The sequence below is a fragment of the Grampus griseus genome (assembly GCF_964374135.1).
Source record: "Grampus griseus genome assembly, chromosome: 8".
Classification (NCBI taxonomy): domain Eukaryota; kingdom Metazoa; phylum Chordata; class Mammalia; order Artiodactyla; family Delphinidae; genus Grampus; species Grampus griseus.
In genome coordinates this window covers 25,579,068-25,604,673 of record NC_139002.1, presented here as the reverse complement: position 1 = coordinate 25,604,673, position 25,606 = coordinate 25,579,068, and the positions used below count along the sequence as shown (strand labels likewise).

The 25,606-nt window shown below is 35.6% G+C and overlaps 1 pseudogene across 1 annotated transcript in view; it reads left to right on the top strand.

Moving 5' to 3' along the window:
- Positions 1-17,477, top strand: part of LOC309825667 (regulator of G-protein signaling 7-like) — a 100,670-nt pseudogene extending 83,193 nt beyond the window's left edge. The window contains exon 11 of the transcript in view: positions 17,427-17,477. The product of the transcript in view is annotated as a regulator of G-protein signaling 7-like (transcript). The remainder of the gene's footprint in view (positions 1-17,426) is intronic.
- Positions 17,478-25,606: the final 8,129 nt, after the last annotated feature.

Sequence of the window (25,606 nt, the reverse complement as noted above, 5' to 3'; positions counted from 1 at the left end):
TTTTGAAAACTTTGCACAGAATGTGGTAAGTTTTAATTTTTAAGGAATTACAAATCAATAAGTCCAATTGGGAAACATTCCCAGTTTCAAGTCCCATCTTCCACCTTGCATCCTTTGATGTAACAGCAAAGGTATTTATTGCCTTTATTCAAACTCAGAATTTCCTGCTTCCTACTTATCTTTCTGTCCCAGCACTTTCTGGAGTAGATAGGTATCACACGTGAAAAATCTATATGTATCAAACTAAGGCTTGGAAAGAAATGTGTATTATGATACATAAAATGAAGAAACTGTTCTTTATATTTTAATTTTTATTCTAGTATCTCTTTCTTTATTAAAGATAGTGCATGCATTTCTATACGCTTTCCCTTAGCTCTTCCTAAGGCTTAAAAGATTAAGAACAATGAGGGTTCTGTTCTTTCTACTTTTTCAGGGAGAAAATGACTTATTGAATAGTTTAAAGCCAGACTCAGTATGAATGGGTGTCGGCGACAATATATGCCCCACCAAAGACCCACTAGCATGCTTTTCTTATTCTTTATTTTGCAGGAAGTTATTGAAAACTATTGCATAAATCATCCAGGAAACCAGTAGTTTCCTTACCAGTGTTTTCTTAGCATCTTTCCATGTGCATAAGTGATATATTTGTTTGTGGGATTCTTTTTTTTTTCTTTTTTTGATATTGTGCCAGTGCCTTTGGAACTTTCTAACATTGTGTAAGCTCAAACTAAAGCCTTCAACACATTTATTTTTATAGGGCAGAAACATCCCTATTTTCCCATGCCATAAAAACTGTACACCAACACTGAGGGCCAGCACTAACCAGTTATGAAAAGAGGTAGAAAAATCTTGGTTTATACTCAAGTTTGTCTGCATTGTCTGTTGAGTTGTGTGGTCAGCTCCATGCTGCTGCTGCTGTGGGTGTGTGTTGTGGCTTTTGCTGTGATGGCCAGTTAAGTGGAGTTATGTGTGTTGAAATGTAAGCAAATTGGATTCAGCAAAAATATGTTTTTTGTTTTTAGTTTCCTTCAAGGATCCTTTCGGTGGGGAATGTTAATCAGTTCCTTTTATGAATTCCTAGTTGTGGCTGTGCCCAGAGTATTTGAAAGATTTTGAAAAGCAGTGTATACTTTGAACACTCAATGTGATTGCACAAATTAAAGGGCTGGAAAATGAAAGACTCCAGGAATTAATCACACTATAAACTTCCCAAAATTTTGGCTGGATCTTTTGTAGTCTCTGACCTTTCATATAAAATTTTCTTAAGCATGCCTCATGAGTCACCATGGGAAGATAAAGACAATGCTAAAGAAATGCCTCAAGATTTTGCTGGAGGTAGTTGCCACAGGATGTTGCACAGTGTTCTGTGTATTGTTTAAGAATTGTTTCAAATTCATTTTTTTCTAACATAACGCTGACAGAATATTGTCCTTGAGATTGGATGTAATATAATTAAAAACATATAATGCAAATTATGGAATATGGAAAGGGGAAGCAAAATGGTTGTCTTTCCTCCAACACCTTCCCCAAATCTCACCAACTTCCCCAATTCTTAAAGTAGTACCACATTGTAACACATTGCAAACTTAAGAAAGGATCAGTAGGAAATAAGGAAAGAGAGAATTAATCATCTACACCTTCAACCAAAATTTATACGCCAAGTGCCAACTATACTGCAGACATTGCTATGTCTTAGGAAAAAGAATTGCTAAGGTACACATAATGATATAGACAAAATGTTATGTTGTGCAGGAGAAAGATAAACTATTTCAACTTGTATTAGGGTGGATAGGGAGGGTCCATGGGTAATGTGAGAATTCCCAGAAGAAGTTACATTTAACTGGATAAATAGGATTTCATTAGGCCAAGAAAGGCAACCATCCTTTTAAGAAGAAGGGGGAATAAAGGCTGGGATTACTAAAGAAGGAGAAGTTGAGTAACATTCATACCATAACACATATATACACACAACATACTGATAAATTTCAGATAACCTTCAGACACAATTGTTTAGGGTTAATCCTTTTCCATCCAGGAAAATAAAAAGTAATGTTTTTATTGAATATTTTGTTTCGGTAGTACTCTAAAGAAATGGAGTAAGAAAATTAGAAAAACTCTCTGATTTCCTCAATAGATTATGAATGATAACATTTATTTAATTAGTTATGAGAAATGAATTTCTATCCTGAAAATTATTTATATACAAAAATTTTAAATATTATACTGTATATCATTGTCTTATGATGGTTAATTTCTAAAGTTCCCTTTAACTTTCTATTTTCATTTTTTTTTTTTAATTTCCCCTTGGTTCAGTGTTCCTCCATAATATGATTACTTTTAGGGTCAGAAGTTGTGTTAGTCATCCTAAGTACTTAACATAATACATTTTATGGAATACCTTTATAGGATAAATAAAATGATTTTAACACAAGATAAAGAATGAGTGATTTTATTATCAGATAGTCATAATGGAGGAAAGACACAGTATAAATAAACATTTTAAAAGAGTTCTATGTGCAGGTTGCTCTGGTAAATACAGGAAGGCTACAACATAGAGTATCCAAGAAAGAAATAGACTTGGGGAATTACAGGTAAATAAGGGTGTAGACTGTTAAAGGAACTAGGTAAAGTGAGATAATGATAATAACTCACATTCACTGAGTGCCTGCCATGTGCCAGGCTCTGTACTAGGCACTTTATATTATCTAATTTAATTTAATCTGAACCTACAAGTTAGGTAATATAATACTCATTATTTTACCCATTTTACAGGTGAGAACACTGAAAGGTCAGAGGAGTTACTAATTTTCCCAGAATCATACAATTAGTTAAGGAGCTAGCACTAACCCCTAATTTATTTTGTTCCCAAATTCTTTCTTTCCACACTGATCACCTTGCTCTTCCAACGGTAGAAGACAGATAAATCTTTCCACTTGATGATAACCTCCTCTGGAGTCTGAGTCCATTTCCGTTAGTGTTTATTTGTAGAAGTTTACATTTCAGCATAGTTATTTTTATAACCTAGTTTATAAAAATGGCATCACTGTTTTGTTTCACACAAGAGTCAAAAACGTTTTGCTTGACAGCTCTTCCTAATACCATTGGAAATCCCACTGGTTATTGAGGTTAATAAATTCTTGCAGGCAGTTTAGAGAATAATTATAGTAAACAGCTAACAGCTGCATAGCATTTTACAATGTTCCAAGGACACTCATTACTTTTTGTTTGTGTTTTTGTTGTTCTTTACAAACACAACTATCGTGGGAGGGGGTCAGGTAGGTGTTACCATCATTTCACAGATAAGCAAACTGAGGACTAATGAGGTGAAGTCATTTCACCAATATTAATCAACTGTTGAGTGTTAGGGCCAGGCTTAGAAGCAATGTTTTCTGACTTTAAATTCATTACTTTATAGACTACTTACTCATTTTCTTCTCATTATACCCAACACTGGAGGGATAAAAATAACTGACATTTGTGTAATACCTTCACCTTGGCTTTTTGTCCAAGAAATCTCATTTCTTATCATTTACTTTATTTTCCTTGCCATCAGAGAATTTTCTTCGGGTCTTTCAAGGGTTGCTGTGTCCTTTCATGCCTTTAAATGTTATTCTTATTAAGTTGATTTCATTCTCTTTTGACAAAGTTCATGTAACGGTTGTTTTCTTTCCAACCATTAAATTATCAAGTATCTGTCTGCTATATAAACCTTAAGGGATAACAGGAAATAAGGGGAGAAACAAAGTAGGAGGATTGATCATCTACACCTTCAATCAAAATTCATAAATCAAGTGCCAAATGCCAACTGTATTACTTATTACCTCTTCTCCTTAATTTGCCTTTGGGCTACAGAAGTAAAAATTAGAGAATGTTAACGTTGAACTTCCAGGAACTCACCTAATCTAACCTCTTTTGGAGAAAAATTTTACCCTATCTCAATGAAGACAATTTACTGCAGAGCCTTAAAAGAATCAACATACAAGATATAATGACCACTTTGCTCTCCCACCCTGTCTCCTCCAGTTGTACTGATGCTAGTGCATTAGGCTTGTAAGGTCTCAAGCCTGAAATTACCAGAAATTTTGGAAACTGTGTGAGAGAATTTCAACAAAAGGCCTGAGTTGGCGCTGAAATCAGTTGATTTTTCGCAATCAAATCTGTATTTAACTCTATAAATCATTAGATACGTATTGATAAGAACAAAAGTAAATATAAATCCTATAACTTGTTTGGAGTGCTAAAAGTGAGAAAGATACAATATGCTTAGTTCTTTTAGAATGTTCTTTTTGTTTAAATCTAGGTAAACTATTTTTCTAAGCCCATTATGGAGTTCCTAGTTAATACACCTTATGCAGATTTTATACAAGCAGCAAAATGTGGTTTAAAAAAAGCCCAGACCTGGAAGCCTGACATGTTAATATTAGGTTTGAAACCCAGTCTTACACTTTTCTTGCTGTATGAATTTTTAGAAATCAAACTGCTGAATCTTAATTTCTTCATCTACAATTTCTCTAGCCAGAAATAGTTCTAATCAGTACTTGTGCAAAATAAATAAATAAATAAATAAATAAATAAACTTAAGAAATACTTTAATTATGCTTTTGAAACATGCTTTATTTACTTAAATTACATCAGAAATATCTTCCAGGTCATTTCATATTCTACATGGTTATATTTATTGACTGCATGAAATTCTTCTGAATGGATATACCTATAATGCATTTTTCCATTCCTCTATTGGTGGACATTTATGTTGGTCCTTATTTATTTATTTCATTATTCATTGTCATTGTAGCTCAAAGTTCGGTAAACATTCTTCACGTTAAATATTGATTTTTTTCTCATACTCATAAAAAATTGAGTTGCTTGGTTAAATGGAATGCAAAATTATGAAAGAAGAGATGTCTATTATTTTTCTCTTTTTTATCTTTACTTTTGCCCTAATGCAAGAGATACACTAGAGAAAAAAATAACATCACAGAAGACAGAAATCAGAGTTCATATTCTTGATTTCCAAAACCACTTGTGTTACACATTAATAACGGGCCTCCTTATCAATTAGTCCTCAATCTCTTAAGAATTATAGTGTTTTCTGGGCGCCTTACACTTTTTTTCAAGACGCTGTCAAAAACACTATGGATTATTTCTAGTCCCTAGTCAAATGATTTTTAACTTGGCTTTATTAAATGTGAAATCTAGCATGAAACTTCCTCTGCATACCCTAACAATCGCTGTGATTGTACACTGAGACTGCCCTCTCCACCCAGTATAACCCTATGAATAATACAGATTCCAGGTTTTGGAAATACAGCCTCACACCAGCTATGGAGCAATACTGCAAGACTGCAATGCCGTGTCAAATCTACTCATGCAGACTCCTCAACTGTGCAGTTGAGCTGGACATTGGTTCTCCTTAGGATTGAAACATGACATTCCTGGTTGAGTGCTCTAGACTTTGCTGTATGGGCACATTAGTGTAGATAAGCAGTTGGAAAAGGATCCTAGAGCCCCTAAAAATAAAATTTATAAACTTGTCACTGGGTTTGTTCACCATGAATAATACCAATATAGAAAATTGACTGACCTGGTGATCTATGTTCCACTCATATGCTACATTTTTATCATTGTTTTTATACATTATGTTACTAGTGCCTAGATTATTCATTCATTCAACATATATTGAGTTTTGACTATATAACAGGTGTCAGGGAAGAAGAAATTTTCTTCTACCCTTCTAGGTTCTTCTGGCTGGTCTAAGAATTAAATTGACATAAGACAGATTAATAAGAGAAAAATCAAAAGTTTAATAATATGTATACATGGGAGAGTCCCAGGAAAACTAACTCGTCAAAATGTCTGAAACTTTTAACTTAAATATCTTCAGTTAAAGACAAAAGAGGATGTTCGGGGTAGTGGTTTGGGACCTCAAAGGAGAAGAAGGCAACTGACATGGAGATGGGAAAGCAAATGGTTGGTAGGACATGCAGAAACAATGGGACACAAAGAGGAATTATAACAGATTTTCCTAGGTTTCTCCCTATCTCCTTGCCTAGTTCATATTATAGTTATCTATGGTGATTACTCCCTTCCTGGAACAAGTTCTCTATCTACATTCTTTAGGCAATCGGGGGAAGGTCAAAATTTCTTCCTGAGTGTTTTGGGCCTTAATTATTTTCAGTTTGAAATAATCCACATGCCAAAGAGACACTTTGGGGTGGTAAATCTTGCTCCCCTACACAGGTTATGTGCTACTTCTTTGTGGTTAAAAAGGCATCCTGGACTTCCCTGGTGGTGCAGTAGTTGAGAGTCCGCCTGCTAATGCAGGGGATGCGGTTTCGTACTCCAGTCCGGAAAGATCCCACATGCCGCGGAGCAGCTGGGCCCGTGAGCCATGGCCGCTGAGCCCGCGCGTCTGGAGCCTGTGCTCCCCAGCGGGAGAGGCCACAACAGTGAGAGGCCCGCGTACCGCAAAAAAAAAAAAAAAAGACATCCTGTTCTTACTTTCGCTTCCCTTGATATCAATTTCTACCACAATGAAGTCAGAAAGGGCATCCTCTAGATTGTATTTATACTAATGAAGTTACACTATAGTTAGACCTCCATGGAGTTAATGAAATCCTCGATTCACATAAACATCCCTCATAATGAAGCAGATCATCTGCTTCACATAAACATCCATCATGATATAAAAGCCGTTTAGAAACTGTGAGAGGGAAGGTTTTGATTTTATATTTGTGCACCTGTGAATTTACCCTGAGAACTTCGTGCATATTCTTTTCTGAGTGCTATAGTTATTGCTTGAGGTTATAGGTATATTCATATAGAAAACTATGTTAGAAAACTTCTAGAGCACCCTAAGTAAATATAATTTATAAACTTGGCATTGGCTTTCCCTACCATAGATATTAAACACATAAAGTGAGTCTGGTCAAGAATGAAGTACATTTTCCTCTTTCTTCTCTAGTGGACCTGAAACTCATCTCATTTATCATTTTGTAGTTGACATATATGGTTATCCATCTTCTTTTATTGAAACTGCTTTGTGGTGATAACTTGCCTGAGAAAGCAGTTTTAGGTTCCCTGCAGCATGATGTAAATTGATTGGTGTGAAATGTATCAAACTATATAGGCTGTTTAGTTTGGCCAATATATCTTTATTTTCCCCTAGTGGCATCATTAGTTCTTAAGTTGCCACTCAAGTTCTATAAACTATAAATCGTACAGTCGTTTTTGGCCAAAGAGCATCCAGTACAACTCTGGAGGCTCCTAAGGAATGTTTTGAGGCTGCTGAGTTGACAACCCCCAGTGGTAAACTTCCCCCTTCGCTGCTATATATGCCAGAGGAAGCAGTTTCAATAGTATTTCCCAAAGCACTGCTCTGATGTACCCAAGTTAAGAATACATAAATAATAAAAAATAATAGGAAGCTAGTAGGTAATAATAAGTTAATAATAGTAGTAATGACAAATATAAATAATAATAATAAATAATAAGAAGAAATAATAGTCACTAACATGTATACCTTAGTCGGTTAACTGTTCAATGAACAGAACTAGTTTCCTACCAGCTTCCCATTAGCTTACTTCATGTAAATCATGAAAGTTTTCCTTAAAGCAACACAGTAGGCAGGAAGAAGAGCTTAAGCAAGAGATCTGCTTATTAAATAGTTGGGGTAAGCAGCCCTGAAGGAGGGAGAGAACAAAGGTAGAACCAGAAAGAGGGTCTAAGGACTTGACAAATTGTGTTCCAGGCAAGACTGCCATGGAGATTTCCAGTTAGAGGAATATAGTACAGAATAAGGTAATCAAAAAGATAGCTCATAATCTGGATCCAAACAATGGGTCATTTTATATTTGCAGAAGATGAAGGTGGAAGGCAAGTTAAGAGAACCTAAAGAGGACATGATAGAATCAGTAGCTACTATATTAATTCATATTTGATGATAATGCCAAGAACTTGGACAATGAGAGAGAGGAAGTAAAGGAGGAAGAGTACAACTTTTAGCACCAGTATATTTACATACAGGCTACAGTATATTTGAGCTAAGTTTACTGGAAGAGTTGATAGTAGAACAATAAACTTCAGACTGTCTCAATTAGGAATTGAAAGTTATATAATAGTTAATAAATTATTTTACATTATCACTTCTATTTTATTTGACAGTATATGGAATGGAAGTTTTACTTAACTATGACAAAAAATTGTAGCTGAGTAAAGCAAGAAGATGGGGAATATTTGTGTATGCTTATGTACATTACCATATTTGTCAAGTACTTGAAGACAGTCAACTATCAATCTCAGTCTTGATCTCAATTACCTCCCTGAGTTAAATAGAATTTAATAGTATTATATACAGTTAAATAGAATTTCATCAATAGCCTGAGGACAATACGTTTGCATATTCTTTTTATAAATGTGTTTTACATAGCTAGGAAAAATATAAATGGAACTTAAATTGATAAAGATTGGGATTATGTCTAAATTTAATTGCCACTAAAAATACATTCATATGTTTAATTATATCTAGATATGAAATCACTTACTAAGCAGCCCCATATCATCATCTAGCCATCTCATTTGCTGTTATCCATTCTAAAGCCACGTGTCCCATTGTATGTGTTCATTAGCATTCCTTTATGAAACACTTTTCAGAAAAGAAAGCCATTTTTATATTTATGACCAGCCATGGGTGTGAATTTTACTTTTCCATAATTTATGCTAGTACTTGGAGGCAATAACTCTAAAATGAGTGATTTAAAATAGCTAGACAATAGACATCTTTATCTAAATTGCATACATGTTTATAGACTTATATTTTGTTTATAAACAAACACCCTGCTGTGTTTTCTTGTTTGGCAGGTACCATAAGCCAAGCCCAGACCGGGCAAAATCCCATATCCTCTGCATTGTGCATCACATTTTGATTACTGTTTTTGTCACTGTTGTTTTCCGACGTCCAGAAGTTAGCATTATTAAAATAAGCTTGTGGTCATTATTGGAAGTTTAAAACACCATTTCTAAATTGCACTATTATTTCTGGAGAATAAAAAATCAGCCGTCATTTTTTTGGTTCATCAATTCATTCCAATTTGCTTATTTTGGTGTTAAAGATTTTTCTTTCTCTTTCATCAGCAATAGAAAAATTACTCGATGGACATGGCTGATGTAAACAGGGATAGCAAGCACCCATTATCAAAACTGTTCACTTGAAATATACATATTAATATCTAGGAGGAACATACTTCCAACACCAGAAAGAAAAGACTATTGGGAAGTCTTTCTCTTCTAATTCTAAAAGTCTTCAAAGGACTTTTGGGAGACATTGAAAATGAATTTTTGGAGTCTCAAAATTGAAAAGGGATTTAGAGGCATCAATTTCCCCAGGTCCAATCCCCAGCCATTGCATGAATCTCCTCTGTAGACTCAATGACAAGTATGCATCCAGTATTTGCTGGCTTATAAGTTCCAGAGACGTGGTACTTTTAGAACGCAGGGGTAGTCCATTCCATTTTAAAAAATTTCATTCCTTGTTATTAGAATAATCTACTTTTTGGTAACTTCGAAGTATTTATCCTAGTTCTGTCTCCTGGAGCTAGGCAGAATAATACAAACATTCCAGTAGATCTAGACATCTGTTGAATTACCTGAAGGTGTAATTATATTTCCTCTCAAGTTTTGTTTTTATTTCCATTAGTTAAAATCTAGTTCACCGTTTTTCTGTATGGTTCAACTATCCATATCCTATATCTCAAAATAACCAGGGGCTTGGAAAATGCAGATTCCTTGACCTTATCCCAGGTAAACTGTTAGAATCTCTCTCTCTCTCTCTCTCTCACTGTTTACAAGCGCTTCAGAATTAAGTTTAAGAACCATGATCTAGGTAGCAGCCGGACTTCTCCTTACCAAAGATCAGTGGTTCTCACTTCCCTTAAGCTGCATCAGTCATTTGGAGAACTTCTCATAACACAGATAGCTAGACCTCACCTCTCAGAAAGGCTAATTAAGTAGTTTTCTGGTAAGATCCAAGAATTTTAATTTTTTAAATAATTCTTAAGTGATACGGATACTACCCGTTTGGAGACCACATTTTGAAAACCACTGCCCTAGCCTAACAGATTCCCTCCACTCTCCCCACTGATAGGTGCCAAGGGCACACCTAGTGTCACATCTGAGAGGCTACTCTCCAGTTGTGCTCACACATTTTTGCAAGCAGCATTTGAATTACATGGATGAGTCAAGTGTGTTTGTTCCCATAGCTGTTTACCATAATTGAACTTATAGTAATTACATAATTTATGTAAATGTCATAAGCTGCTGAAATTTGAGTATGAAAAGAAAAAGATATTTCTATGAAAACTAAGCTGAACACTTAACAAGACTTAATAAACTTGCTTTAAAATTGCCATCAATTTTAATCTGAGTGAGCCTTGCGTTGGGAAAGTGGGCTTCTAATGTTTTCTCATTCAATAATCTCATGTTCTTTCACCACCTTAATTGCTCACCTCCTATATCCACTCGAGTTAATCAGTAGTCCTCCAAAACTGATAACTGAACACAACACTTGAGAAGTAACCGAACCAGCATAGATTGGAAATATCATCTGCCCAACAGGAAAGAAAGAACATATATAACTTTTACAATCCAGTCCGAGCATTGTATCAGCTTCCCCACCCCAGCTCCCAGTCACAGCAACCGTATCAAATTGTAGGGTCATTTGGGGCTTAAAATTTTTTTTTAATCGAGAATTTTTTTCTTGTGAGCTCAGATTACGTCTCCCCAATCTTCTCTTTTACTGCTAGATTGGTTTATTGTTTGTTTATTAATTTTCATGTAAGTTTGGTTCTTTATCCTTCTTTCCATTAAGTTTTATCTTGTAAGTTATAGCCTTACATAATTTTTTGGAGTATCTCTTTGTTACCCTGTCTTTTAACTAAGATTAGCAAATTGGCATCATGCATTCATTTTAGCAGAATTCCATCCGTTTAATCACGCAAATTATTGATTAAAATGCCATAAAGTACAGAGAGGAAGACAGAGTTCCACTACTCCAAAAATTAGCACACCTTGAAGGTAGTTGTTTATTTAGTTATGAACCTCACTTTTTTCTGTGTCATCCACAGAGATACCATGAAAAACTGCTAAATGCCTTACTTAGTCCAAGAACCTTTGTTTAAAGCAACTTCCTGTCCTCAAGTCTGGTAAACTCTTTTTAAAAATGAGTAAACGAGCGTGTACATGACAAAGATCTAATATGGTTTATATGGGGAGTTCTTATCAAAAAAATAATCAGAAGAGCAGTACGTCATTAGAAAAATGAGCAAAGGTCTTCAACAGTTTTATTTTTTTTCGGTATTCGGTCCTCTCACTGTTGTGGCCTCTCCCGCTGCGGAGCACAGGCTCCGGACGCGCAGGCTCAGCGGCCATGGCTCATGGGCCCAGCCGCTCCACAGCATGTGGGATCTTCCCGGACCGGGGCACGTACCCGCGTCCCCTGTATCGGCAGGTGGACTCTCAACCACTGTGCCACCAGGGAAACCCTATATAAACTGTACTTGTGTACATTTATAGGTGTGTAGGACTAAAATAACATTTCAGAAACAATACATTCCCTTATTATGTGCAACGCACCCTGATGTATTTTGATCTATTCTATGCTATGTAATTATTTCCTTAATGTTGGTAGCATCTTTCTAAATTGATTTGCTTTCCCACTAATGTCATGAATTTCAACAAAACATTGTTTTAGAAGAAATATATTTTACATGGGTAATTGATCAAAATAGGATCATTTAAATAAGCATATTACTCATAAAAAGCCATAATACTATGCACAGTATAATATCAGTTTTGTAAAAAAAAATAAAAAACATTTTTGTATAAAACGTAAAATGATATATTAGCATGTAAGAACTGTATTTTGGGTAAAGTTATTTCTCTTTATATTTTTTCTATGTTTTCCTCATTTTCTCTAATGGATATACACTTTTTATTTCAGGAAACTATTCTTAACTAAGGAAATGAAAGTATTTGGCTTTACTTTTTCTATCTCAAACCGCACAGGGAGCTAGTAATAAGTTCTTACATATAAATGTATTCATAAACCATCTCTTTTAAGTACATAATAACAGAATTTTTTCCAGCGTTCAACATTAAATATACCAGCCTCCAAACTAGCTACAGAATCCCTGTCCTTTCTTAAATCTCAATAATTGAGCTTTCTTTGTCTTGAAACTCACACTTTTCAGTTTTGCTAAAATTATTCAGTGATTCAGTAAACCCACCTGCAAATTAACCTAGGAGGCTTGGTTTCATTTAAAGCAAGGAAGGTCTTTCCAAACCCTAGCCTAGTTCATTTCCTTCTTAACGCATTCCTGGTTAGTTTCATTGATATGAACAACCAGGGCAAAATAAGAGTTGAAAAGACCCAAATTCCTTCACTTAATTATTTAATAAGGTGTGACCAAGTGCTCCCATTTCTCATCCTACCTTGCCTCACCTCCCCCAAGATAAAAGTTACTTGTCCCAATACATTTGAATCTCATTACCCTGGTTTCTAGAAGCTTATTCTTAAAATGTGATTTCCAGCCAAGGAACTCAGCTCATGCAAAGCAAGCACATATTTGGGGACTTCTATAATATTAATATTGTTTAACAGGTATCAATTGCTTCACCAAGCCAGGTAACTTAGAGAATTGTACAAAATAGCATGTATAAAAAATGTACAAGTACTGGCAAAGAGTCCAGAGAGGGAAACTGCAGAAGAACTTAAGGGGCAATTAGAAGACTTCAGCCAAAGCCTAAGAGTTTAACTGAAGAGTGAGTAGAACCCGAGCTGAGAGAGTAACAGGTGCAAAAGCCGGCCAAAGAACCATTCTGTGAAGTGAGAGTGGGTAGTTTGAAAGGCCAGGGAAACCAGGTTATGAAAGATTTTGAAACCCAGGCAAAGACATTTATATTTTTTAAGTGAAACCAGGGCAATTTTCAGTATGAGAGTAAAAGACTAAACAGATAACATCCTTTAGTTCAACCTGTTTTAAGAGCATACATGTCCTGTCTCTAGTCCAACAGCATCTCATTACCACCAAACTGGCAACTCTTTTTATAACACAGCTGTGGGGCTGAGCACAGGTTAGACAACTGACTTTCTACACCAGTAGAAAGTCAATAAGATTTGCCCTCTCTTGGTCTCAGCCTCTCACTTTGGCCTCTGGAGCCTACATGGCATTCTAGAATACACTTCTAAGTCTACAGCAACATATGGGAAAGACAAGTAGGAATTATAAGAGTTAAGATGTTAACATCTTTTTTAATCCAAAATATGCTGATAATTTCCTATTCTTCTCTTTAAACTCTTTCATGCCTATCTTCTAAAAATCCATCCCTTCATTTATCGTTGTTTAGTGCCCTGTAGACTCAGAAAGACTGCTGTATGTTTTTATGACAGTAATAAAACAGTTGATCACTCAAGCAAATATAGCTTCTCTCTACTTCCTTTATGGATTAGTGTCTGCAGGAAAGGAGTGTGGAAATTTGCTTCCATCTCAAGGCTATCAGACTGGAGCTAGGAGCCTGACCTTTATGTCCATTTCTACTGGCTCACAGCTCTTTGCCAACTTTATGTTATCACTTTAAGACCAAGAAAGATGTTAAAAATCAGGTGAAATTCATAACTTTTTTTTTTTTTTTGAAATTCATAACTTTTGATAGTTAACTTGAGAAGGTGAAGAACCAGCAATAGGTAGTTTTGTTTGGGGGAGTTTTTTTTCCTAATTATAACAAAATCTCTATGCAACATTTAAGATAGGAAGGAATTGGTTTGGTGGAGATGAAATTTTATTGAGACACTAGAAAACTTCTTTGTTTATGTGGTAGCTGTATTGTAGATTAGCCAGAGGCTCTGTCTTAAGTGCCAGTTAAAGTAGGTTAATTTTGTCCTGAAATTGATCATGTGCTTCTTTTTCTAGCATACTGTCCATTAACTAGATATTACAAAATCTCATAGGATCTTGAGTTTTTTTTTTTTTTTTTGTGGTACGCGGGCCTCTCACTTTTGTGGCCTCTCGCGTTGCGGAGCACAGGCTCCGGACGCGCAGGCCCAGCAGCCATGGCTCACGGGCCCAGCCGCTCCGCGGCATGTGGGATCTTCCCGGACCGGGGCACGAACCCACGTCCCCTGCATCGGCAGGCAGACTCTCAACCACTGCGCCACCAGGGAAGCCCAGATCTTGAGTTTTCATTTTGTTTTGTTTTGAGTTTCTGTCTTTGTCTTTCTCCATGGATTTCCATTTACAATATAATCTATTTCCTTTATTTTTTAAAAATTTTTATTTTATATTGGAGTATAGATGATTAACAATGTTCTGTTAGTCTCAGGTGTACGGCAAAGTGATTCAGTTATACCTTATATGTATCTATTCTTTTTCAAATTCTTTTCCTTTAAAAAAAAGAAAGGGTATGAATCATATAACACAATTGTAGTCATTTGGTTAAAAATAATTATTATTCTATGGAATTCAGTTGTAAGCAATTTGGTAAAAGTTGCTATTGGTAAGGGATTTTTAGCCCTTTTAGTTTCTAGAATAAGATTTTAGAACTTAACTATGAAAATTTCCAAAAAAAACCCAGAAAATTTCCCAGAATCTTCAACTTAGAAAAATTATGAAAAGATAATTAGCATAATTATCTTTTAAGGTGATTTCATACAGCCTCCAAGGAACCTCACTGAAAAGGATTGTTACAAAATATCTGATGTGCAATTATATTCTTTCCTACCCTCAAGAAAGGATTAGTGTTCTTTTTAAGATTTTCCAGTAGAGTGAGCAACTGGTATTTCTTTGTGCACTAGAGAGCACCTATGTATTTTTCTTTCTAGTATGTGAAAAAGGCAAGATTTGCACGGGGCTTACAGATAGATCCAAGTAATCTAGGTCTTCAAATCTAGATGACTCACTTCGGTGTCCATGCTATTTACTTTGACCACTGAGTGGGACACTTAAGTTATTTTTACTATTAGTTACACCCAAATTTGCCTTTTAATTGTCTCAATACACAGAACAAATACCCTTATTACGTATTTGGTGAGTATATATCTCACAAGTGTTTCATTGTGTGGCTATGTTAACATGTATACATGTGTTCTCCCATTTTTTTTTTCATTTTAACATCTTTATTGGATTATAATTGCATCTCCCATTTCTGTTCATCAGTTTTCCTATTATCACAAACCCGAGGTTTACTGTAGACCTCATTCCATGAATGAGTGTTTTAAAATTATCTCCTGGGACAACAGCTTATCAAGCTAAACTTTGACCTCCCCCCCTTTTAATGAAGCCCATACCAGGACAAATACTAATAGCTTCAAGGATATTTGGGGGGAAAAAGTAGAAAGAGAACAATGTTACTATTTGTTACATTTACAAAGATGACACAGTTTCCACCCATCCAAATGAAAAATGACTCTGAGTTGCAAATGGCTTCCTATTTCAATGTAACTATGCTATTCATCTTCTCAATAGTTTGAGCCATATTACATTAATCTGTAGTTTTAAAATAATTAGTTTTATATTAACATCTTTATCCTCCTCCTCAACTGTATAAGAATTCACTCTTATGCTTCAACCAGTATATGGTTCTCTCCATCTCACAAATGGCATTAGAAACAGTAAGCACTTTTTAAAAATACGTTAGCCTCAGAATGAATATATATGCACACATGTTAATAACATAAAACAGTAGTAAATATATGAAATAATATAGTTTTCAAGTATAGAAAAGTAGTTTTTCTATTCCAACATTATTTGATTAACCTATTGCTCAGGATTGGAGTGTTAAAAATTAGTATAATTTCAGCTTCCAATGCATGAGAAATTTTCTGCTCTTCTCAGAGTCAGAATTGTGATTTTGGGTCAGTGTCCTAATAAGAAATAATAATAATAATAATATAATAAGGTAATAGGTAACATAAACTGAGTAGACAGAATGTTCTGAGAACAGTTTTAAGTAATTTAGTTGTATTATTCTTCACAACAAGCTTTAAAAACAGGTACTACTATTATCCCCATTGTATGAATGAGGAAACAGGCACAGAAGTTGTGGCAAGAAGAAACAAAGCATATTTTGTTTATAAGGCCAATGTAAAGTAGGATGTCCTGTTAAATATCTGCGTTTTCTTTCATATTTTTCTTCCCATAGAGTGATTAGAGCATAGCTAAGTGGGAAAGATCTTTGCTAAACTTTGGATCTTTTACTATCAGTTGTTAAAAACTAAGTTTTGAACCCTTTCTCCGATTAAAAGAGAATGATGCTTCGTTTTCATCAATGCTGTTCAAGTATACAAAAAGGCCTTGTCAGTTACTGTACAGTATGTAAAAAAAGCTTGATTTTGGAATTATTAACAATTTCTTAAATATATCATTCTTTTCCCAAAATATGGTCATGAATGCTGATTCCGCTCCCCAAACCACACCACCCATTTATCAAACTCTGAGCCACATTAGGTGGTCAATCAAGACTATTGCTATGACTAAGTTATTACTATTATATTTCTTAAAAAATATTTTGATTTTTTCCATTATTATTTTATCCTCTGAGAAGTACAAATTCCATATATTTTTATACTAGAACATACAATGAGGGATAAAACAGAAATAACCAATTAATGATCTGCTATTCTGATCAGAAATTTAAAATTTCTTACCTCTCTAGAGTATTTGTAATTTACAGTTTTGATTATCAAGGTTTTCAGAAAATGAATATGTATAGTAGGTATTAACATAAAATGTAGAATCAGAATATATGGAATTTTTCTGGGATTGGGGTTGGAAGAAATCAAGTGGAAAAGGAAGGTGTCTACAGTTTGAAGTACAGAACAGACTATATTGGCACTGGTTGTTTGTTTTTCCATTACCATATAGGTTAGGGGATAGACTCAATCTTGAGTTTCCAGCAATCTCACCCTCAAAAATCGTTTTATTTAATTAAATCGTACCCTCTGCATACCTAGATATTTATAAATGCAACACTAATTTCAGCAGTGGAACAGGAATGCATTCACATTGCAGAGCAGCTTCCTAAGGTTTGTTGTAACATGTTTATAACCAGTTGCAAACCTAGGTGTTGCATCATCGCTAAGCCTCAGTGGAACATTTTGGACATGTTTTATGATTTGCTGATTTGTGCTGTGAACCCATCAGTCTGTTTGCAGTGGGGAGGAAGTAGGTGGGAGGGGTGGGAGGATGGAAGAAGGGAGGATCATTTTGTTTGATGTGTTGGTGGAGGGAAGGAGGGAACTTGGTCATGAAGTTTGAAATAAGATGCACCTAAAGAGTTCCATTTTGACCCTTGCACAAAATCAGCTGCAATAAATAGATGCTACTCATAAGCAGGTTTTCAGTGATCATATTTTTCTTTTTATATTTTTTTCTCAGGGGAAATCTCTCACGTCAAAGAGGTTAACAAGCCTTGTTCAGTCTTATTAAAAGGATCATCTTGTAGCATGAAAGTGAACTGGAGTCATTGCATATACGTTGTAGTTCTTTGTTGTTACCTGCAGCAGAGGACATTAGACCAAGATGTTGCATGAGCAAAGGACCTGAATTGTTCTTTTTTTGTGTACATTAAGGCACTGCCATCTCCAAGGGACTCTACCATCTCGATGCCTCCATTTCAAAATGTCTGCTGACTTCCTCCTTGTATTAAGCTGGATCTGTGTCTTTTCCTTTTTTAATGATTCAAGTGAAGTAAATCTTTTTCTCCCCTTTCTCTCTGTCTTAAAGCTTCTTCTAGACACACAGTTCACTAAAAATTCAGTCACAAACTGGAAGAATTGTAAAAGGAAAAAAAGCATATATCAATAAGTATACATACAGCTTCACATTTATTAAATAAATTAGCACAGAAAGTTTCATTTCACCAATATATCACAGTCAGAAACAAGCTTGTGTCTTTGTCTGTTGTCTGTATATTCTTGGTTAATGTTTCTCGCATTTATTTTTATACCATATTTAAATGAAACACCTTTTACTCCAAATGTATTCAAGTTGATCCCTTCTCTGTAAATTTGTGAATGTTTATATTGTTTTATCTTTCATTAAAAGATGCATAATCTCGTTGCTTTTGTAACTTTTGACTTCTGTGCTAATTGAAAATAAAAATGCTGAGAAAGCATCAACAAATGTAGTCACAAGGTAAGCTCTCACCCTGGAAGTTTATTTCAGGGCTTCAAGACAAGCTTGGATGGTGCAGCAGCCAGGAGCAGACTGAAAGTGATTCATCTGGGAGTTCACCCATGATCAGGTAGATGCTTTTGCTCCCCTGGAAAACAATACAGATTGGCCTTCCACATTTTCAGAGCTATTTATGAGGTCTTTCTAATTATGAATATGCATCTCTATGTTTTACAAATGCATATTTTATTAGAATTATGTTTTAGTGTGACTTTTCAATTCAGGAACAGATTCTTTTCTTTAAGTATAATTCTAAAATGCCTAAATCAGTGGCTCTTAACTCTGGTGGTTACAAATTCCTTTGAGAACATGATGGTAATTACTAACATTTAGTGAGTGCTTACTGAGTACCTACCACTGTATTATGGGCTTCATATGCCCATAAAATCCTCACATTTAATCCACACAGCAAGCCTGTAAGATTATTTCTGCAATTTTGAGAATATTGAAGCAGAGAAAGGTTAAGTAACTTGTTCAGAGTCACACAGCCTAGTGGTGGGTTGGAATACAAATCCAGATGATGGACTCTAGAGCCCACTGTACTACGCTGATCCACTATACCACACAAATTCTTTTGGTAAAAGTTAAGTGAAAATCCATACACACTCTCACATAGGAAATATTTGCCCTGAATTTTAAGACATTCATAGAATACCCTCTGAAATTCATCCAAGGACCCCAGATAAGAAACCTGACTGCCTTTAAGGGTTGGATCAGTGACACAGAAGGTCACCCAGCCAAGAGACAGGCCTAATCTGTTTGCTTTTGCATCCACCAAAGGATTGCAGAATCTGGTTATTTAAAAAAGAAAAAGAGATCGAATTATTAATGGCTATTAATTACTGAGTTAATTTTTAATTCCAAAAAAGTTTACCAATATTGATGCAAAATCAATAGTGGAGTTTGTTGGCTACTTTATAAACTGCCGCAAGTTGGAGGAGACTTATATATAAGCTATAATCTGAACACTGTGAATAAGTTAAGAAAAATTTAATTATATGCCCATATGGCTTTTTAAGAACAATACATAAAATGCAAATAAACCTAAGTTTATAGATGTTCTCCCTTAACACTTAGGACAGCTTTGAGCACTGAAACTAAATTAAAACCCTATCTAAAGGAAACACTGTTTGATAGAAAACAGTAACCCTTTTAGAAGAACATGATGCATAAACAATAAGCCTTGCACAAATATGATTGGTCATTTTGGAGACTATTTTTCAAAAACCATTCTTACTAATTCCAAATCATAGAATTGGATTTATACAGAAATGAAAGGCATATGAATGACAATAGAGGGCAAAGAAGTGAAACCCTCAGGCAAGTATCCTTAAGTCAGGAGCTCCCAGTAAAATTGTGAGTCAATTTCTAGGTTCAAGAACATAAAAGTTTTAAGTGGCCTAATGACTCATTTTAATGTCGTTTAGACAAGACTCAGGATACAAAACAGTGGTATTTCAGGAAAAGCACTTGGAAAAGTTATGGAATTCCTTGCACCTAACTCAAATAAGCATGGGGCAACTGTCTCCCACCCCACCTAGGGACAATTTTATCTATAAGCCATAGAATAAAAATCTCTCTAGTTTCTAATGAATAAAATGGTTTCTAAGAAGTCTTTTTCTACCTTAAAGCAATTTAAAAAGTTATTCACCAAAGCAGTGACCCAGAGTTCCTACACTTACACTGCAAAGCTATGTAATATAGCCTCTAAATTGCATAAACTGCTTTCCTTTGCCATGTATGTTACAGCAATGTTTTTGGTGGATCTCCAAAGGAATTTCTGCTTGAATCAGAGTAATAGAAAGGTAGTCAGCAACCTTTAAGCCGTCTCCTGTCAGATGCCAGGAAAATAAATGAAGGCAGAAACCTTCCCTCTTCATTATAGCAAGTGTGTGAGTTGATCTTGCGACTTAGGAGTAAAGTTCTCAATTCTCTTTGTAGATATACGATGGTTTATTAATAATTTTGGTCTATGGGGAAAGGCAACTCTTGGCTACTAGCATGAATTTAGTCCAGCTACATGTACTGATCATCTCACATATGATTTTTGTGTTCTTAGATACATACTTGAAAGAGCACATTGAAATATTCCATGGTTTTACTATTCTCCGTGACTATCTCGCCTAGCTGGACAGGAGACCAAAGCCAAGTGCTGAATCAGGATACCAGAGACCAAGGGAAAGGTATAGAGAACAGTCAGGTGTGATGGTGGGTTGAGAACCAACCAGATAAAGTCAATGAAGAATTAGGACCAAATGGGTGACCAAAAACTTAAATTGATAAGTCAAGGAGACTATGTCTTGAAGAAGTGGATTCTGGAAATTATAGCTCTGCAATATAGAAATGGGACTTTTCAGAGAGCATCAATGGCCTCACTTGTGTATAGGAAAGAAACTTTTGCGGGAACCCAGCCAGTATGAGCTACAGGTGGTTGATGGTTATTATAATGTAACAGAGATTAAATTACCTATCTTTCCCAGTTCAGGGTATTCAAAGGAATCTTTGGCCCCAAAGTACAAGAATAAAAACTTCTCCCTCTCTCACACTCTAAATTTCCAGAGGTCTCCTGGGATAACAAAGGGAAATGGGTATTTGGTAACTAAAATATTCAGTTTTGTTATTATTATTTTATAGAAAATACACAGTTAACTAATTTTTAATAATTTCTTTGCTTACCATTAATTCTTTTTTGCATATATTCTTCACACTTCTTTTTTTTTCTCTTGATAGAGACCATGCTCTATCAAGAAGTAAACTTGGAAGTTGAAAAGTAGAAGGGAGTAGAAGGAAACAAAATATTTTAACTTTGTCTTATTTTTGAGAACTGAAGTACAGAAGAGCTTTATATTTAGCTAGAAAAAAATACATTTAAAATTTTAACTATGTACTTATACAATATACAGTATGAATATTGAAATGAAAAATATCACTTCTAAAATATATGATAGGGAAATGATGAAAAAAGAATACAGTTGGAAATACGAAAGGGGAAGGGAAGTAAGAGCATATCAAATGGCAAACACAAAATAATGTGGAAGAAATAAATTCAAATATTTTAATAATTAAAATGCAGGAGATGATTTAAAATCATCTCTTAGAAATTCTCAGATTAGACTAAAAGTGCATCTGGGCATAGTTTATAAGAGACACCTAATACAATACTACCCAAAGTTCTAACCCAAGGTGTCAGTGTGGGAAGATTCTGAACTCACCTTTTCTCATGGATGCAACATATTAACATCTGCATGTAAAGAAATTCCTCCTGAAGAAGAACTGACAGCTAACTGAACAGCATCTGTACAACAAAAATGATAGAGACGTTTGTAGGAGGGGTGTACCCATAGAGATGGGTAAGAGAAATGGAGACACAGTATGTCTTGCCAAAAGTTTTACTTTCATTTTAGGTTCGAAGGATTCGTTAACAAGAAGACACCACTCGTCACACAAATGACAATTTCAACTTAATTTTAATAGAAAATCATTAAAAATAAAGAAAAAAATGAAAAGGGAAAGAAAAGTAAAAGCATGTACACCACCAAATTGGGCCAACACCTACACCCAGACTCAAACAGAGCTGGGAAGTCCGAAGAACAGTAATCTGGAGTCCCAATTGGGAAAATCCAGGCAGTGTGTCCACTCTGCAGGTGAGACTTCAAATTGCAGTTTAGAGGAGTCCCGCTTATAATACCAGGCTGCAAAGTGATATCATCAGTTTGCATGCAAATATGCAGCTGTGAGTCTCTTCAGCAATGCTGTTTATCTCATTTTGTGTTTTATAAGAAGTTCTAGACCCCAGGAACTTGCCAGGTCCCCAAGGCTCAAGAAATTCCATGATCCACTCCCATCTTTTTAAAATTTATTTATTTTAATTTATTTATTTTTGGCTGCTTTGGGTCTTCATTGTTGTGCGGGCTTTCTCTAGTTGTGGAGAGTGTGGGTTACTCTTCATTGCAGATTGTGTGCTTCTCACTGTGGTGGCTTCTCGTTGCAGAGCACAGGCTCTAGGCATGCGGGCTTCAGTAGTTGTGGCATGCAGGCTCAGTAGTTGAGGCACATGGGCTCAGTTGCTCTGAGGCATGTGGAATATTCCCAAACCAGGGATTGAATCCATGTCTCCTGCATTGGCAGGCAGATTCCCAACCACTGCACCACCAGGGAAGTCCCCCTTCTTTATCTTAAGTGCTTCCAGACTTGCTGGCGGCAGCTCACAAGCAGGCATGTAGTCCAGGCAAGGTCACTAATCAGTTAGAGGCCTAATGTTGCCTCTGAAGCCTGAACAAGTCTACTTCCTTTTCAAACCTCCTAACACGGTATTGACAGGAACCCCACCCCCAACACTGTGACATGCAGTAGGAAAGCATATCACTGAAGGGCAGGCGCAGACTTGCTTGCCCTGGGGCACAATGGAGAAACACTTGTTTAAAGGGCACCTAGACTATATGTGAGGGAAATTCATTTACCCACCCTAAAACTTCTGCCAAACGGGAAGGACACTGCTGAAACTCTCTCCAAGGTCAGAGGTGCAAGACAGCAAGATTTTTTGTATTCCCTTTTCACCTTGATATCACAGGTGGGAACGTGATCCAGGGCTCTAAGTCAGTCTGCCAAGGCCAGCTCAGTGTGCCCCAGACCCCAGTCCACACTATCTCAAGCCATCCCCGCAAGGCAGTGCTGGTGCACTGCATCTCAGGTTCCCCTGACTGTATGCACTCCAGCTCCAGCTGTCCCACCAAAGTGGTCTTGGTGCAGCCCCAGGAACCCCCTGGCCCATGCTTGCTCCTGTTGTCTGCCAAGGCAGCTCCTGCATGGCATGCCCCAGTGCCTCCACCCCCCGTTCCATGCCCACTTCAGCTGCAGATGGCCTGCCAAAGCCACTCAGTACATGAAGTCTACACAGAAGATCCAGAGGAATATGTTCCAGACAAAAGAACAAGATAAAACCCCAGGGGGGAAAAAACCTAATGAAACAAAATAAGCAATTTACCACATAAAGAGTGAAAAGTAATAGTCATGAAGATGCTCACTGAACTCAGGAGAAGAATGCAGAATCACAGTGGGAGTGAGAACGTCAACAAAGAGAAAATATGAGAACAATCAGAGCTGAAGAACACAAGAACTAAGATGAAAAATATACTAGAGGGACTAAACAGTGGATTAGATGATACAGCAGAAAACCAGTGATCTGGAAGACAGAATAGTGGAAATCATGAAATCAGAACAGCAAAAAGAAAAACAAATTTAAAAAATGAAAACAGTTTAATTTTTAGGACAACATTAAACATACTAACATTTGCCTTATAGCAGTCCCAGAAGAAGAGAGATAAAAGGGGGCAGAAAAAAATATTTGAAGAAATAATAGCTGAAAAATTCCCCAACCTGGAAAAGGAAACATATCTTAGTCCAGGAAGCACAGATAGTCCCACACAAGATGACCCCAAAGAGATCCACACGAAGACATATCATAATTAAAATGGGAAAAGTGAAAGATAAAGAGAAAATCTTGAAGCAAGAGAAAAACAGTCACATACAAGGAAACCTCCATAAGACTATCAGCTAATTTTTCAGCAGAAACTTTGCAGGCCAGAAGAGAGTGGCATGATATATTTAAAGTACGAAAAATTAAAAACTTACACCCAAGAATACTCTACCCAGTAAGGTTATCATTCAGAATTGAAGGAGAGATAGTTTCTCAGACAAGCAAACGCTAAAGGACTTCATCACCACTAAACCAGCCGTATAATAAACGTTAAAGTGTCTTCTCTAAGGAGAAAAGAAAAGGCCATGACTAGAGATAAGAAAATATATAGAAGAAAAGTCTCATTGGTAAAGGCAGTCGATAAGCCACTTTAAAGGCTAGTATGAAGGCTAAAAGGCAAAAATAACTATAGCTACAAAAAGTAAAGGGATACACAAAATTTTTAAATGTAAAATATGGCATCAAAAACATAAAATGTAGACAGGGATTAAAAATGTAGTGCTTTTAAAATGTGCTTGAACCTAAGCAACTATCAGCTTTAAATAAGCCACTATAGATATAGGACAATATATATGAACCTTATGGTAACCACAAACCAAAAACCTACATTAGATACAGGAAAAAAAGAGAAAGACTCAAGCATGGCACTAAAGAAAATCATCAAACCACAAGAGAAGAGTTCAAGAAAAGAAGGAACAGAAAAGAACTACAAAAAAAAAAAAAAAAAAACAGAAAACAAGTAACAAAATGGCAATAAGTACATACTTATTAATATTTGCTCTAAATGTGAATGGACTAAATGCTCCAATAAAAAGACATATCTAAAGACATACAGACTGAAAGTAAAGGGATGGAAAAAAGATATTATATGCAAATGGAAACAGACAGCAAGGGTAGCAATGTGTATATTAGACAAAATAGACTTTAAAGTAAAAACTCTAACAAAAGAAAAAGTTAGCCATTACATAATGAAAGAAGAGGACATAACATTCATAAATATTTAGCACCCAACAATAGAAACTCATAAATATATAAAGCAAATATAAACAGACATAAAGGGAGAAATTGACAGCAATATAAAATAGGAGACTAACACCCACTTACATCAAGGGAGAGATCATCCAGACAGAAAGTCAATAAGGAAATATTGGCCTTAAACAACATGTTAGATCAGATAGAATTAATAGATATATACAGAAACTATTTGCAAATGGTACGACAAATAATGGGTTAATATCCAAAACATTTAAACAGCTCACACAACTGTATCAAAAAAGCAAAAACAAAACAAAAACAAAAAAAACTGATCTTTTAAAAATAGAGAACCTGAATAGACATTTTCCCAAAGAAGACATAGAGATGGCCAACAGGCACATGAAAAGATACTCAACATCTCTAATCACCAGGGAAATGCAAATTAAAACCACAGTGAGATATCACCTCACATCTGTCAGGCTATATCAAAAAGATAACAAATATCAAGTGTTGAGAAGGATGTAGAGAAAAGGGAACCCCTGTGCACTGCTGTGGGAATTGTTACAGCCACTATGAAAAATAGTATGGCGTTTCCTCAAAAAATTAATAATAGAACTACTATATGATCCAGCAGTTCCACTCTGGGTATTTACCTGAAGAAAATGAAAACACTAATTTGAAAAGATATATGCACCCCAATGTTTATTGCAGTATTATTTAAAATAGCCAAGAAATGGAAGCAACCTATCAATATATGAATGGTTAGAGAAGACGTGGTATATATTTATAATGGAATATTACTCAGCGATACAAAGAATTAAATATTGCCATCTGTGACAACATAGATCTAAAGGATATTATACTAAGTGCAGTAAAGACAGAGAAAGACAAAGTCAGAGAAAGACAAATACCATGTGATTTAACTTATATG